The sequence below is a fragment of the Suncus etruscus genome, chromosome 9 (assembly GCF_024139225.1).
Source record: "Suncus etruscus isolate mSunEtr1 chromosome 9, mSunEtr1.pri.cur, whole genome shotgun sequence".
Lineage (NCBI taxonomy): Eukaryota > Metazoa > Chordata > Mammalia > Eulipotyphla > Soricidae > Suncus > Suncus etruscus.
Window position 1 is genome coordinate 115,708,704 of NC_064856.1, and position 17,791 is coordinate 115,726,494.

At 44.0% G+C, this 17,791-nt stretch overlaps 1 non-coding gene across 1 annotated transcript; it reads left to right on the plus strand.

The window, feature by feature from the left end:
• The first annotated feature begins 6,515 nt into the window (after positions 1-6,515).
• LOC126019834 (U6 spliceosomal RNA) lies at positions 6,516-6,622 on the plus strand. Its single transcript, XR_007499454.1, has one exon. It is a non-coding gene; the product is annotated as a U6 spliceosomal RNA (small nuclear RNA).
• Positions 6,623-17,791: the final 11,169 nt, after the last annotated feature.

Below are 17,791 nucleotides of genomic sequence, written 5' to 3' on the forward strand. Positions count from 1 at the left end.
CAAACAGGATTGTAATTATGATGTTCAAATAAAGATATTAATTAAAAAATTTGAACCTTGAAAGAAATATCACCATAACACAAACATATGAACTGAATTGATTACAAACATAAATGTGGCCACCACTCATACACATACATTCACAGTTGCTGCAGTCCTGCTGCATTTTTTTTCTGCATTTGGTTCTTTTTTTTATTTTAACATATACATTTACTTTGTCCCTCGAGCCCCCAGATTGTAGTACATTATAATATTTCTTACACAAAGCAATCCAAAGCCAAAACATTTATGCAACTCTCTGAACATTAAAAGCTGTAGTATTGTTGACACAATTGATCCTAATACAATAATTCAGTAAGAATGAGTCAAAGGAGCACAGCAAAGACTGTGTTAGTGTGGAAATTGTTTGCATAGGCCCACCAAAATATAGGGGACATGGAAAGAAAAAGCCTTGGTCTAAATACAAGGAGACCTTACCCCTGAAGTTTTCTGGCACAAGACCAACTCTAGGCTTCAGGCATATTAGGTTGTCCAACCCAAGTCATTGTCTGTATGCCAATACACTTTTATTTTCACATAGTCATTGTTGTTGGTGTCAGGTTTCTGTAGCCAAGGATCTCAGAATATGTTCATATCCTATATAAGAGTCAGGATGATGCGGAGCACCCTTTAGTTTCACTCACAATCAGAGGGTGATGCAGAGAGCTCAGTCTTTAAAGCAGGTTGTTATTGTTGTTAAGTTCTCTGGGTGTTAAAGGGAAGTCTCTGTTGAATAGGTCTATGCCAGAGCAGTGGTAGGATCTTCCCTGGTAGAGGATTGCATTCAGGTGATGTAGTACACAACCATGGTTGTTTTGTAGATGGCATTCCTGGTTCAGGGGTTAATGGGCAATGCCCAATCTTTCAAGACATGAGCCAGGTCTTTATGGCAATGTTCAGGGTGTAAGGTGCTACTGCATTACAAGATTTGTGTGTTCCCATCTCTATAAGATAAGAACGTGTTTGTATATAATTTCCCATTTTAGTGGGCCTATGCAAAGGAAGAACAGTATCACATGGCGAGATTGGTGCCTATGGGGATGCTAGAACAAGTCCAACAATCCAATTGACTTGGTTCTTATATAAACGTTAAATGGAGGGACACTTCTACAAACTTCCTTATTTAACAAATAGCAAAGGGATAAAAAGTGGGGAAAATAAATAACTTAAGACAGTGAACTCAATTGTCACCGTTTGTGGGAACTAATCAGAAACCTAGTATGGTAGCAACCACAGTTACACAATGAAGGAAGGAAGAGGCCAAGAGGCTGCTGAGAGTAAACAAGTAGGAAAAGAGTACTAGCCTCTTCCCAGCCTGAGAGTCCATCCTCTCATTTTTATTTTGAATATATATGGTACCCCCACGCAAACTGGTCTCTTCCCAGCCCGAGAGTCCATCCTCCCGTTTTTATTTTGAATATATGTGGTTTTTAAAATGGAGACCAATGAGAAAAAAAAATACCAGTGAATGTCATGACATACACCAGTGCTGCATCGGCCCACCCTCCACCCCATGGGTCCCCTCCTTAGTGTAGGGAGAGAAAGGGGGAAAGACTGAGGACCACTATAGACTCCACCTGAGCCGGCAACCAGGGAAGGCCTGGAATAAAGGGGAGAAATAGGGGGATGGCTGGGGCCTGCCAAGCCTCCCAGCACCCGCCAAGCTAGGGAGTAGGCCTCCAGCATGGGGTGTCCCCTAACCCCATACCTGGGAAGAGCTGGCCTCCAGGATCAAGGAACAGGAAGCCAGATATCTGCCCAGCCCCTCTCCCTGCTCCACTTTTTTTTTTTATTATGAGAAAAAAGATGCAAAGAAAAGGACAAGGTAAAGTTACAGTGGGAAGACAATCACCCATAAACAGAATTCTCAGAAGAAATCCCCTTGCTGACACCTTAATTTTGAACTTTCAACCAAAGAACATTAAGAAAAATAAAATAAAACCCATGCACAATTACTTTGTCCCTCAAGTCCCCAGACTGTGGTACATTATAACATTTCTTAGCAGTACACAAAGCAATATAAAGCCACAAAATTTATGTAACTCCTTTAACATTAAAGGCATAGTATTTTTTTACAGTTCCAGTCGTGGTCTGTAGTGCCAGTACACTTTTATTTTTCACACAGTCGCTGTTGTTGTGTCAGGTTTCTGTAGTTAAAGATCCTGGAATCTGCATATTCTACATCGAAGTCAGGATGATATGGATCGTCCTCTAGTTTCACCTCACAATTAGAGGGCAATGCAGAGAGCCCTGTCCTGAAAGCAGGTCGTTGTTGTTGTTAATTCTTCTCGGTGTTAAGGGTTGTCTTTTTTGAGTAGGTCGATGTCAGAGCAGCAGTAAGGTCCTTGGTTGTTTAGTAAATGGCTTCCCTGGTTCAGGGGTGATTGGAGAATGCCCATTCTTCTGAGGCCTGAGCCATGTCATTATGTCAATGTTCAGAGTGTAAGGTCCCATTGAGCATTTTATTTTTATTGCTCAAAAAGTCTATCTTTTTGTTAGAGATGAGCGGCTTCACCAAGGAAATACCAGGAGATTCAAGGACGCAAGCAAGCAGACTTTATTTTTGGTATGCCAAGACCAACTCCTTCCCAGAGGTTGGAGACCAACCGAACTCTAAATTCTAACAAGCTTTTATACTATTCCAAGCATTCCATTACATTTCTTGTCGGTTACACAATACTACAAAAGGTGATATTTCAAACATTCCACAGATTTGCTTAAATTTTAGTTCATACCATTCAATAGGAAAAGGTACAATCCCCAGACCCCCTCCCTGAAGACACTCCTCTCAGCTCACATTCCAGTGGTCTGTTTGTTTCTCCTTGGGAATGTCTTGGCCCACCAGGATGGGGAGTCTTTGGGAGAAGTCTGGCCTGTCAGGGTCTCAAAGCTATTTTTATAGCCTTGAGGCAGCAAACAATGACAGAGCTAAAAGCAACACCAATCTTTACCTGACTATTTCCTATATTTCACAACATTTCACTATTTCGTATATCTCACATACAGCTGTCTCATCTTTTGGGGCCAGTCTGTAGCTCACTGGCATCAGTGAATTGTTCTACTGCCTACCTGCTGGCGTCCTCAAAGGGGCCTGGGAACCCAGGAACAGAAGGACAGTGAATTTAGAAATCAGAAGCTAACAGCATGGCTAAATCTAATAAAACTATGAACTTACTATTACTTGATAAAACTATAGAACTGCTTAAAAAAAACTTTTTTTTTTGGTCATCTATAGGAATCATCACTATAAACCCATTTTCTTCCCCCTGTGGCAAGTTATAATACTGCTGTCTCAAAACTAGAAATTGTTCAGTGTCTATCTGTCTCCTAACATAGGCCATTCTTCTTAATTCACATTCCATAATTCCATATTCCACAATTCTTATAGATTTTTATTTCTTCACTTTTATATGCAATATTTTGGCTTAGCACTGAGGAAGAAGCAACCCAATAAGACAATGGTCTGCACTGGCCCGTCTCCCAGACTTAGCACAGACAGAAGTGCTAGCACAATGATTGCATTTTGTCAATAGGTTATAGGAACTCATTGGAAAAAAAAGTAAGCACAGGTGTTAAGAGGAAAGCCAATAAAATGAAACCAAAACTAAAAAAAAAAAAATGAGATCAAAATGAAATCAAACCAACCTGAAGGATCTGCGAAGGGCTCATGCTCAATTTGGAAAGCCCGGCTGGGACTTGCACTGATCCTTGGAGCTCCGTGGAGTCTCCTTCTTTGGAGCCAAGATTTCTGTTCCCTGCTGAGGAGGCCTCGCCCGACCTCCTCCCTGATGAGAAGGGCCCCTCTGGCCACTTCTCCCTAGGGTTCCTCAATAAAAGCAAGTCACGCAAGACAAGGAGAAACAACTCACACAAAACAGTAGCAGACAGACAAACAAAGTTTGACCTAGGTCCTAATTTTGGGCAGTTTATAGATATATACCACACTTACTTACAGAAGGGTATACTTACAGAAGGGGCTTCCGAGCGTCCTCAGAATCCCCAAACCTCACTGAGGCGTCCCTCAGATCAGTGACCCGTGGCCCTCTAGACACGTCTGACAGCCGCCACCGAGAACCCTCACGGGCCCTTACGGCAGTCACACTGCCCACACCAAGTACAAATTTTACCTCCTAGGTGCTGGTGTTCTCAGAACCCCAAGGCGAAGCGTTGATGTCCCTGAACAGGCCTGAATATCTCGGTGGGACCTCCAATGTTAAGTCCAGGAGAATGATGTGCCATTCAAAGACATCAAGACCACAGTCTCATGCAAAAGCAGGGGGTTTATTTTCTTACAAGCATATGCAGGGGCTGTGCTAGAATCCAGCATAAGCCAGAAACTGCCAGCCCTGAGCCATGAGCTTACAAGCTGTATATAGCATTTCAAACAATAGAAAGTTACAGTGCATTGATTTGCTTTAGGAAGTATCTGGCATTTGCTCAATCACATTTTTGCAAGGTTTAGGTGCAAGCTTACAGGGTTAACATGACCAGGTCAGAACCATGTCAGAACAGAAAGGAAGTTAAACTGTACCTGGGTCTACGAGTTCCCACAATTGTGAAGTTGGGTGGTGATCAGGGCAGTAAGGGGACTCAGGGGAAATTTTTCCTTTACACAGGTTTTACATAATTCTAAGAAAATACTTATTTGTTCCATGATTTGGGGTCTTTAATAGGTTTGATTAGGGCTTTCATAATATCCCTATTTGTTTTTTTTTTTCTTTAGTACTGCCTAACCAGCTTAGCAAGTTTTTATTTGCTTTATGAGGCTGGTTTTTTTTTTTTTTTTTTTTTTTTTTTTTTGCTACACCTGGCAGCACTCAGGGATACTCCTGGCTCTGCACTCAGAGATCACTTTTGTCAGGCTCAGGGGACCATATGGGATGCCGGAAGTCAAACCACCATCCATCTTGAATTGGCTGCACGCAAGGCAAATGTCCAACCGCTGTGCTATCTTTCCAGCCTCTAGAGCGGCTTTTTAAAAGGTCATATTTTTTCTTCCTAGGATTTCTGGAGCCTGATGCTGCTGGAATTTCCAGAACCTGGTATGGCTACAAGCAATTGACTGTTCATATCTTTGTAGTTCATCCATTAACTTTTTCTAAAGGTCTCATCCGGCTTAAAAACTTTTGTAAAGTCTTGAATGTGGAATTACCCTATTAAATCCCTAATTAGGATCTCCTAAGCCCTTAAACCCAAACACACAGACCACCCTCATAATGTAGAGTGTAATCACACAATATCCTGGAGATGGAAGGGGTTGCAGGGGGAGGCGGCTGTCTTGTCCCAGGAAGGAGCATTTCTTTTTATTTATTTATTTACTTATTTATTTATTTATTTATTTGGTTTTTGAGTCACACCCGGCAGTGCTCAGGGGTTCCTCCTGGCTCTAGGCTCAGAAATCACTCCTGGCAGGCTCGGGGACCATATGGGATGCCGGGATTCGAACCACCATCCTTCTGCATGCAAGGCAAACACCCTACCTCCGTGCTATCTCTCTGGCCCCTTTCCACCTGACTGGACCTTGTCACACAGCAGAGCTGGCAGACGTGGCACACAATTGGTTGATCAATCTGCTCTCAGCTCTTATTCTGACCCATCTAGGGTGGCAGAGATTAATTGATGTGGGGTTGAGAAAGGAAAAGACAGTCCCCAGGGCAAAATTAGCCCTATTGGCCAATTGGAACTTTGTTCCACGTTTTCCCAATCTCACACACTGCACTCGCATTGCAGCCTGTTTTATATGAAAAGGGCTCAAAGCGCTTCTTTGGTATAAAGATGGCAAGTATGACCTAGTATGTCAATGAAGACAGTGAGATGTTAGCATCTGGACTGGAGACTGCTCTGAGAAAGCTAATGAATATACTCAAACACAGGGAAAGGGAAAAACTTCCCTAGTGACCTCTGCAAAGGGACAGTAAGGAAAAATTAAATGAATTACTGTCATTCCCAATATCTAGGAATTACTACCAGTGTAGGTTAAATTGCTGCATTCACCATTCTCTAACCAGTTTGGGGTTTTTTTTGTTTCTTTGGGGGTTTTGTTGTTTGTGTGTGTGGTTTTTTTTTTTTTTTTTTTTTTTTTTTGGTTTTTGGGTCACACCTAGCAGAGGTCAAGGGTTACTCCTGGCTCTGCACTCAGAAATTGCTCCTGGCAGGCTCAGGGAACCATATGAAATGCAGGGATTTGAACCTGGATAGGCTGTGTGCAAGGCAAATGCCTGCCATTATGCTATCTCCCCTGTCACTTAACAAGTTTTTTATGTATCTTTTGTTATTGTTTTTTTGTTTTTGGGTTACACCCGGCATTGCTCAGGGATCACTTCTGGCTCTATGCTCAGAAATCGCTCCTGGCAGGCTCGGGGGACCATATGGGATGCCAGGATTCGAACCACTGTCCTTCTGCATGGAAGGCAAACGCACTACCTCCATGCTATCTCTCTGGCCCCAAGTATTTTATATATCAAAAAACCAAAGGAGTTCTCGCTTGGGCAGCACATATACTAAAATTGGAACGATACAGAGAAGATTAGCCTGGTCCCTGCGCAAGGATGACATGCAAATTCGTGAAGTGTTTCATATTTAAAAAAAAAAAGAAAACAAAAACCTAAGGAGGTCCAAAAAATGGAAAAGTTTCTTAAGTAAACAAATTATTTATAAAAGCTCTATTAACTCAACAAATTTCCAAGATTTTTAAGGACCATTGTCCCACCCATATGGCCGAAGTGGATTCCATACCAAGTGTATGGGTTTAGGACTCATTAGGACAGTCGCTACAGTGAAAGCTTTTCAGGATAGGATCTTGCCTCAAGGGGTTTTCATTTTCTTCAGCGGGCCTTGCCAGAGTTGTGCTGAGATGTGAAGAACACTCTCCACTGTTGTATCAGAGTTTGCCTTCATAAACGAACGGTTTCTACAGCTATAGAGTTGTAGGGTGCCAAGTTTTAAACCTAGCGTTTCACATTTAAGAATTTGTAGGGCCGGGCCGGAGAGATAGCATGGAGGTAAGGCATTTGTGTTTCATACAGAAGGTCATCAGTTCAAATCCTGGTGTCCCATATGGTCCGCATACTTGCCAGGAGCAATTTCTGAGCAAGGAGCCAGGAATAACCCCTGAGCACTGCCAGGTGTGACCCAAAAACCAAAAACTAAAAATAATAATAATTTGTAGGGCCAGGGCCAGAGAGATAACATGGAGGTAGGGCATTTGCCTTGCATGCAGAAGGAAGGTGGTTTGAATCCCGGCATCCCATGTGGTCCCCGAGCCTGCCAGGAACGATTTCTCAGCATAGAGCCAGGAGGAACCCCTGAGCGCTGCCGGGTGTGACCCAAAAACCAAAAACCAAAAAAAAAAAAAAAAAAAAAAAAGAATTTGTAGGGCCAGAGCAATAGCACAGCGGTAGGGCAATCATCCAATCCTGGACAGACCCTGGTTCAATCCCTGACATACCATATGGTTCCCCCAATCTCCTAAACTTGGAGATAGGACCTAACTAGTGTTATGGGGCCAGAGAGATAGCACAGTGGTAGGGCGTTTGCCTTGCAAGCAGCAGAACAGTGGTTCAAATCCCAGCATCCCATATGGTCCCCCGTGCCTGCCAGGAGCAATTCTGAGCGCAGAGCCAGGAATAACCCTGAGCACCACCGGTGTGACCCTCCCCCCCCAAAAAAAAACATTTTGTAGACTTTGCCCCATTCTGTGCGTTGCTAGTGTTAATGAGGCTTAGGCCAAATCTGACCTGTAAATTTGAAGTAAGACTGATGGTAAATCTAAACGTGTCAATAATTTGGAGTACATCTTTTGAGGTACACTCAGTTTGGCCCAGTTTGGCTACTCTTCTGGGTGTTCTGACAACCCCAAGAAAAGAACTTTCATTCTTAGAAAAGTCTTTAGCCACCAGGCAGGCAGGGACTCAACCACAGAGAGAAGATTCCCACTTTGGTAGATTAGTGAAGAAGTTGCTAGGTGATCATTAGAATGTGGGGCGGGGGGCCGGGCGGTGGCGCTAAAGGTAAGGTGCCTGCCTTGCCTGCGCTAGCCTTGGACGGACCGCGGTTCTATCCCCCGGTGTCCCATATGGTCCCCCAAGCCAGGAGCAACTTCTGAGCACATAGCCAGGAGTAACCCCTGAGCATTACTGGGTGTGGCCCAAAAACCAAAAATAAATTAAAAAAAAAAAAAAAAAGAATGTGGGGCGATCAGGACCAAACCAGGCTAAGGGGGTTGGGAGTGTGAGGCACGGGCGGAAGTGGCAGGGTCCTAATCTAGTCCTGCCAGGCGGTGTTGGAGAACCTAAGTAACAGCAAAAAAAAAAAAAAAAACTTAGAGGAAGCATGTTCTTATCTTATCTCTGATCTGGGCATGGGCTGCTAGAAGATGGATACAGTGCTAGAGGTTGTGATCAAAGACCCTGTTGGGCTCTAACCAGGGGCCAACTTCTTGAGCTGCAAGCCAGAAGAAGCCCCTGACAGAGGTCAACTAGATACCTCTGGACTGGAGAAGCTCCCTGAGTCCATCTAACGCATCCTCGACATGATTGGGCACAGCTCCCATTTAAGAGGGGAAGGAGTGGGAGAGATGTTAGAAAGAAGAGGGGCTAAGAGATTGGAACAGCCAGTAAGGCTGCTGTGGAAAGATGAGTCAGACCTTTCAGAGAAACCAGTAAATAATTGGCCCAATTGCTTCAATTGCCTGAAAGACCTTCTCAACCACTCTCGATCCTTAGCTCTTAGTTGGAAAAGAAAAGAGGCGAGAGAAATGTGGAAAAGAAGAACAAAGAGATGTAGAGGAATGTAGGAAACAGAGGGCCTATCAAAGAGATGGTACCCTGAAGTCTGAAGTTTGCTGCTACCTCATCCGTCTGCCCCCTTCAGGAGTCAGGTGGAGCTGTCCAGCGGAGGTTGGTGAACAGCCATGTGGGGCCAAGAGTGGAGGACGACAAGGCAAAGAGACACCAGGGACCCTCCAGGAAGAGTTTGGTGTTACAGTGTTAAGTTTGTCTATTGCCAGTGGAGACAGGAATAATTATGAACAAACATGAACAAGAGGAGAGACAAGATTGCCCATGTCTGGGAAGGGTAGGGAGAAGTGAGTGGTCCCTAATCATTGTTCACAACTAGGACAGTGGCTTTTAGATATGAGTGTTCCATGTCAGTTGATGTGGCTTAGGGGAAAGCAGGATGTGGGCCCCACTGCGGCTTGCAGCAAGGTCCTGTCCTGTCTTTACCCATGGCAACAGGGGCCAGCAACTTCACCTCACAGAAAAGTTTCCAGGGCCCAGACTGACAGAATAGCAGGTTGGGCTCTTCTTTGCATGTGTCTGGCCTGGATTCCAATCCTGGAACCCCAAACTATCTCTAGAAGTTACCAGGAGTGATCCCCAAATACAGGGCTATGAATCAGCCCTGATCAGGTGCTGCCCCCCAAAAAAAATCAAAGTAAAGGTTTTAGGAGATAATAATAAAGTAAAACAAGCTTATTTGGGAAGTAGTGGAGGGAGGTAGACAGGGTTCATGCTCAAGAGTGAATGGGGGGCCGGAGAGATAGCATAGTGGTAGAGCGTTTGCCTTGCATGTAGAAAGACAATGGTTCAAATCCCAACATCCCATATGGTCCCCGGAGCCCGCCATGAGTGATTTCTGCGTGTAGAGCCAGGAAGAACCCCTGAGCGTAGCCAGGTGTGACCCAAAAGTAAAAAAAAAAAAAAAAAAGAGTGAATGGGGAGTTAAAATCCAGGTGAGTTGTCTGAGAGCAGCAGGAACAGCCCTAGAGAGTGTCCAAAGATTGGATTTAGGGGCCGGGAAGGTGGCGCTAGAAGTAAGGTGTCTGCCTTGCAAGCGCTATCATAGGACGGACCGTGGTTCGATCCCCCGGTGTCCCATATGGTCCCCCCAAGCCAGGGGCAATTTCTGACTGCGTAGCCAGGAGTAACCCCTGAGCATCAAACGGGTGTGGCCCAAAAACCAAAAAAAAAAAAAAAAAAAAAAAAGATTGGATTTAAAAATTACCATTTGGAATTGAACCTCTGGTATGTGAAATCACACTCAGCTGCCTGTTTGTTTTGGATGGAGTTTGGGGGTGGGAAAGCCTCATTTTATAATATTTTTTGGTTTTGGGGTCACACCCACCAGCACTCAGGGGTTACTCCTAGCTCCATGCTCAGAAATCGCTCCTGACAGGCACGGGGACCATATGGGATGCCGGGACTCGAACCAATGACCTTCTGCACAAAAGGCAAACGCCTTACCTCCATGCTATCTCTCCGGCCCGGAAAGCCTCATTTTAAATCCAGCTGAGGATTGTGTGACCAGAAAAGTATTTAGACCAGTTTCGCACCAAGGTTGCACATTTCTTCCAGTCAAAGAACTGCACCACAACACATAATATTACCATACAATAAAGTTCACAGTGAGAAAACTACACCAAACCCCACCACACCTTGTGACTGAAGATGCTAGTTCCGAAGACCCGACTAACACCTGTCACCTACAGAATATCTCTATCAAGACTTTAGAGAGAAAATGTTAAGGATGTTTAAAGAACTTAATAAGGGCCGGAGAGATAGCATGGAGTAGTGCATTTGCCTTGCATGCAGAAGGACGGTGGTTCAAATTCCGGCATCCCATGTGGTCCCCCCGAGCCTGCCAGGAGCGATTTCTGAGCATAGAGCCAGGAGGAAACCCTGAGCGTTGCCAGGTGTGACCAAAATTAAATAATTAAATAAATAAATACAAATAAATAACTTAATGAAATGATGGAAAGAACATCCCAAAAGATTCAAGAGGATAAGAAAGCAGAAATGAGAAAACTTCCAACAGAAACATCAGGACTGGTAGGTAAAATGAAAACCTCACTGGAAAACCTCACCAGCAAAGTAACAGCTTTGCTGTTCAACTGTTTTTCAGTTTAAACTGTTTTAAACAGTTTTTAGTTTGTTAACTTTTTGCCTGTTAAACTTTTATGGCTAAAGGAATCATGCATCATTGAAGAGGTTGAGAAATGGGTAGAAGGTGAACTGCATAATACCTCCATACAACACAAGAGGCTGGAAAACATCCTCAAAGAAAGCGAACAGATGACAATAGAAATCTGGGATAAACTCAATGGAAACAAGATGAGAATAATGGGAATATCAGAGGTCCTGGAAGAAAACCCCAATGAAAAATCAACAGTCAAGGACATCATTGCTGAGAAATTATCAGAACTAAAGATCCAGCCACATCCTTGATGCCCAGAGTACCAGCTAAAAGATATCTGAAGAAAAGGCTCCCCAACCACAACCGAGCCACATGATGAAGACCACAAATGGGAATATATTACTAAAGGCAGCATGATAAAAAGGGACATTACATACAAAGAGGTATCCTTAAGATGTATAGTGTAGCTACTTATCAAAAACAATTCTCAAGGCGTAAAGGCACTGGTGGGATATAGTGACAAAACTCAATGAAATGAAGGCTTCCAAAGGATACTTCAACCTGCTGGACTTTCATTCAAGTTTGAAGGATGGACGCACAGTTTTATCAATAAAAAAAGAGCTCAGAAACTTTACAGACTTAAAAACTAACCTTAAGGGGCCGGAGAGATAGCATGGAGGTAGAGCATTTGCCTTGCATGCAGAAAGACGGTGGTTCAAATCCCACCATCTCATATGGTCCCCCAAGCCTGCCAGGAGGAATTTCTGAGCTTTGAGTCAGGAGTAACCATTGAGCACTACCGGCTGTGACCCACCCCCCCCCCAAAAAAAAGTTATGAGACAGAGAGGGACATTTCTTAATCATCAAGGGATATATACAACAGGAAGAAATTACACTTTTAAACATGTATGCATCCAATGAGAGTCAGCAAAATATTTAAAGCAACTGCTGATAGATTTAAAAAAAAAAGATATCAATAACAACACAATAATAGTGGGAGACTTCAATATCACCCTGTCACTCCCTGAAAGATCAATCAGGCTAAAATTCAACAAGGATATATTGGCTTTGAAGGAGAAAATGGAAGAGAGTGGCCCTCTCCCCAAGAGTTAAGAGTTTACCCCTCCCCAACGTCAAATGCTAATCTTACCTGGATGGTGAGACCCTCCCACATCTGGGAGGGGTCTGTAGTTGGTAATTAGAGTGGGCCTAGAAAGACCTCACCAAAAAAAAAAAAAAAAAAAAAAAGGGGGCCTGGCGGTGGCGCTAAAGGTAAGGTTCCTGCCTTGCCTGCGCTAGCCTTGGACGGACCGCGGTTCGATCCCCTGGTGTCCCATATGGTCCCCCAAGTCAGGAGCAACTTCTGAGCACATAGCCAGGAGTAACCCCTGAGCGTTACCGGGTGTGGCCCAAAAACCAAAAACCGAAAAAAAAAAAAGAAAGACCTCACCATTCCTCCATTCTCCACCACTACTAGGACTTTATAATTAATAATTAATACAACATATACATATTTATTGGGCTCATGTATGTAGGACTCTCCATCACCATAACGCTGAATACACATTCTTCTCCAATGCACATGGAACATTCTTCAAGTTAGATGACATGCTGGGCCACAAAATTTACCTCCATAAAATCAAGAGGATAGAAATTGTATCAACTACCTTCTCATACTATCATGCACTGAAATTAGAAATGAATTGCAGGGTCAGAGTTATATAGCTTTGGTGTTTGCCTAGGATGTGGCCAACCCAGGTTAGCCTTGGTTCAATCTCTGGCATCCCATATGGTCCCTTGAGCCGACCTGGAACTATTTGAGTGCTCAGTGAGGACTAACATCTGAGCACTATGGGATGTGGCCCAATCACCCACAAAAGAAAACATATTTTTTTTTTAAAGTAAATTATGGGGCCGGAGAGATAGCATGGAGGGAAGGCGTTTGCCTTGCATGAAGACGGACGGTGGTTCGAATCCCATATGGTCCCCCACCCAAGCCTGCCAGGGGCAATTTTTGAGGATAGAGTCAGGAGGAACCCCTGAGCACTGCTGGGTGTGACAAAAAAAAGTGAATTATAAACAGACACTGAGAAAGAACATTAACACCTGGAAATTAAACAGCTCACTGCAGAACAGCCAGTGGGTTTGAGGTGAAATCAAGAGACTCCTGGAAACAAATGAGAACAAAGACATAAATGATCAGAATTGGAGGAACACAGCAAAAAGTTGTATTAAGTGGAAAATCTATAGTTTTGCAAGCATTCATCAGGACAAAGGAAAGAGTCTACATAAGTAAATTAATGGCACAGCTTGAAAATGATCTAAAAGTGAACCAAAAAATAGGCAGATGAAAGAAAATAACAAAACTAAAGAACAGAAATTATTGAACTAAAAATCCCAAAAGCACTCCAAGAAATCATTGAAAGCAAGAGTTGATTTTTGTTTGTTTGTTTTTTTGAAAAGAAAAAAAGGGGTCGGAGAGATAGCATGGAGGTAAGGCGTTTGCTTGTATGCAAAAGGACAGTGGTTCAAATCCCAGCATCCCATATGGTCCCTGAGCCTGCCAGGAGCGATTTTTGAGCATAGAGCACTGCCAGGTGTGACCCCACAACCAAACACACACCCTCCAAAAAAAAAAAAAAAAAACAAGATTGGAGCTGAAGAGATAACATGGAGGTAGGGCATTTGCCTTCCATGCAGAAGGAAGGTGGTTCAAATCCTGGCATCCCATATGGTCCCCTGAGCCTGCCAGGAGTGATTTTTTGAGCATAGAGCCAGGAGTAATCTCTGACTGCTGCCGGGTGTGACCCAAAAACCAAAACAAACAAACAAACAAGATTGATAAACCACTAGCAAAACTCATCACCAAGAAAGAGAGAGAAACTTGGGGCCAGAGAGATAGCATGGAGGTAAGGCGTTTGCCTTTCATGCAGAAGGATGGTGGTTCGAATCCCAGCATCCCATATAGTCCCCTCTGCCTGCCAGGGGTGATTTCTGAGCACAGAGCTAGGAGTAACCCCTAAGTGCTGCCGAGTGTGATCCAAACACAGAGAGAGAGAGAGAGAGAGAGAGAGAGAGAGAGAGAGAGAGAGAGAGAGAGAGAGAGAGAGAGAGAGAGAGAGAGAAACTTAATAAACTTAGTTAAAAAAGAAAAGGGGTATGTTACAAAACGAGAGAACCTGGAAGAGATGAATAAATTATTGGATTATTTTAACCTCCCAAGGTTGATCAAAGATGATCTGGAATATCTTAACAGACCTATCACTATTTGGGAAATTGAAATGGTAATATAAAGGCTTCCCCCAAAACAAAAGCCCAGAACCAGATAGATTCACTAGTGAATTCTTTCAAAGCTTTCAAGAGAAACTACTGTCAATTCTTTTCAGGCTCTTCCAGGAAATTGAAGAAACAGAAACACTTCCAAGTAGTTTCTATGAAGATAACAACAGCCTGATACCAAAAGCAGATAGATATACCAGCAAAAAAAAAAAAAAAAAAAAAAAAAGGGTTATTGTATATTGTATGACTGTAACTCATCATGAACAACTTTATCTGTGAAAAATAAAACTTTAGTAGCTGGAGCAATAGCACAGCGGTAAGGTGCTTGCCTTGAACTCAGTCAATACAGGGCGAACCCTGGTTCGATTCTCGACATGCCATATAGTGCCCTGATCCTGCCAGGAGTGACTTCTGAGTGCAGAGCCAGGAGTAACCCCTGAGTGCCACCAGGTATGATCCAAAAAATAAAAAATAAAACGAATTTTAAAAAAACAAAAAACTCTAGTATGAGCAATATTGTAATCATGGCATTTAAATAAAAAGAAAAAAGCTGAAATATGCATTAGGTATGATATTGGCAGGCGATGGATTCTTAGCCAGAACACACTAGAAAATTTGGTGTTCAAATTTTGCTGTCATAAAACTTGGCTCTATAAAATAAAGTAAAATGGTTATGAAGCCAAATTGGATATCAAGTTCCAAAGTTTTGAGGATAAACTGTATTTCGAAAGCAAGTTTAAAGGTTGATTTCACAGCTACCAAATTTTATAATGCAGTTCTGAGATCATTTTGAAATTCAGACACCTTTCTAATGTGAATTGTTAAGATATAATGTTTCCAATATAATCTCTTTTTTTTTTTTTTTTGGTTTTTGGGCCACACCCATTTGACGCTCAGAGGTTATTCCTGGCTATGTGCTCAGAAATCGCCCCTGGCTTGGGGGGACCATATGGGACGCCGGGGGATCGAACCGCAGTCAGTCCGTTCCATGGTAGAGCTTACAAGGCAGACACCTTATCTCTAGCGCCACCTTCCCGGCCCCTCCAATATAATCTCTTGTTCAATGGAAAAGACTTCGATTTCATTGCCATCTTGTTCACAGATGGACTCAGATTGTTAGGGTCTAGGGCAATGAGCCCCCTGTCCTTTCGGGGCCTCGAGGTTTCAAAGAGACTCAGACCATGCACAAGCAAAAGGTGAGTTTATTCTGGCCAGTCAGGGTCGTCTGCTGAGACAGATCTCAGAGCAGAGACCCCAGGCTCTTTTCTGCAGAGTTTATATAGGAAATTTCAAAGCAAGAACAGCATTATTTCCCTTATCAGTCACAGATGTAGTGAATATCGGCTTACATTTTCAGAAAGGCGACATGACTTAGAAGAAAGAGACATTCGTTGAACAAAGAGATGGTCATTAAAACTCATCAACCTCATGCTTACATGTTGCAGATGTCAGCTTATCTTGTCACAGTGGACCAGGATGTGATAACCTGGCCTTGTTGGTTACAAAGAAGAAAGGGGATCATTAAAACTCAAGGTTCCTTCCAGGGAGGATGGAGTGTTAGTCATCAGATTCCTTTGCACAGAGTGGCATATACGTCAGCCCCAGAAGCATGGGAGTTGGGCTTTCTGGCGCCGGGAGCCTCCTCTGGTTGGTACTGCTGAAATCACTCTAGGCTTATAGTTATTAGCAGTAATATAAGAATACTTAATGACTAACTTAACTATATATATGTATATATGTGTATATATACTTTATAAAACTTAAAGTGGCAGCTAAAACATGAATAACAGTAAGCATAAATGGGTCTGGGTCTCACATGCCCAAGGCTGGTCTTTATTTCCCAGGCTTGCTGTCCTGGGGAGCTGTGAGAGCAGAGTTTGCTCTTATCTTAACTGGAGCTGGCTGCCTGAGACCCTTCTGGCAGGGGTTTCTGTTTGCCAGCTAGGATTCTAAAATGGGGCAGTTTAATGAAAGAGGAGTTTAAGATATATAAGACCTAAAAGGTTTAAGAAGTTTTTCCTCATCAAGATTACTCAGTACATTCAGCTAAAGCTTTGAGATTTTCTCGTGTATTTTATGTGCATGAAAAACAGCTTTAGATTCTGAGTTATGTCATAATTGATGGATAATTATTAAAGAAAATTAAATATAGGGGCCGGGCGGTGGCGCTAAAGGTAAGGTGCCTGCCTTCCCTGCGCTAGCCTTGGACGGACCTCGGTTCGATCCCCCGGTGTCCCATATGGTCCCCCAAGCCAGGAGCAATTTCTGAGCACATAGCCAGGAGTAACCCCTGAGCCGGGTGTGGCCCAAAAACCAAAAAAAAAAAAAAAAAAAAAAGAAAATTAAATATAAATTAACATCATAAAGTCACTTTTAAAATGGGAAAAAAATAAAGTGTTACTCCCATCCCCCTTCCAAGTCCCCTCCAAATCTTCTCTCCGCCCCTCAGGTGATCTTCATGTTACCCCATCCGCCATCTTCTACATAACTTTGCCTTAAGGTAAGACCTGACCATTTCTGGGAGGGGTCTTTGGTCAGTATGAAGAAGATCACCTGAGGGGCAGAGAGAAGATTTGGAGGGGATTTGGAAGGGGGATGGGGTTAACAAAAAACACAAATCCCATCAGAGTGGGACTCCCCTAGAATGGGAACTGCGCCCTAAACTAAGAAAGTCACCATCTCAGGCACATGCCATCATGCAAGGCCGACCTCTGGAGGGGACACAGGCCAAGCCCCTATTCCTGCTGGGTCCTACTCACTCTCCGGCCACTGCCCGTTGATTTCCAAGGGGCAGGCTCGGAGCACTGACACTCTCTGACACTGCTGGGCCCGTGTGGCCCTGGGCCTTTCTCTCTGCATCTTCCTTGGCTCTGGTGTGCAGCTCTGGGTCCCAGGGCTGCCGAGATGGGTCTTGGGACTCAGAGGCCTCCAGACCTTGAGCTGTTCGGGTCCGAGGGTTTCCCCAACCCACACATGCCCCTCCTGCCTGGCTTCCTTCCTGCACCGCTGGTGTGGGTTCTGGGCCTGCCAGGAGCAGCATCTGGACCATGGTCCCAGGTCAGTGGGGACAGACAATAAGGCCGAGTCTGATAAGGGATACCTGAGAGGAAGGGCGATGCCTCCCTTCACAGGTGGCCCACAGGGAGCCGCTGACTGTGCCCACCAGGTGTGTCCCAGCCCTGGACCCTTGGCACTGGGTGGGACCCTCGATTACAAGGTGAACATGGGTGGGTAACTGTGCCAGTATTGGCCATGTTCACCCAAAGCTCATTTTGAGAGTTTTATGGGGCAAGACTTTAACAAAGAGAACAGAAACTTCCCAATAAATCCTCAATGAGGAGAGGTCAGCTGAGATGAGCCCCCATGTCTGGGCAGCAACTGCCCCAAGACTACTGCCCTGGATGGTGTGCACATCCTCTGTGCCAGCTCCTGGTGATGCCCAGTCAGCTGAAGGTGGAGACTCTGGGCAGGAGACAAAGGCTCCAGAGAACGGGAAGTCACGGAGAGGAGGAGCCAGACCCACCCACAGGCTATTTGAGCAGCCCTGGTCAGCCAAGAG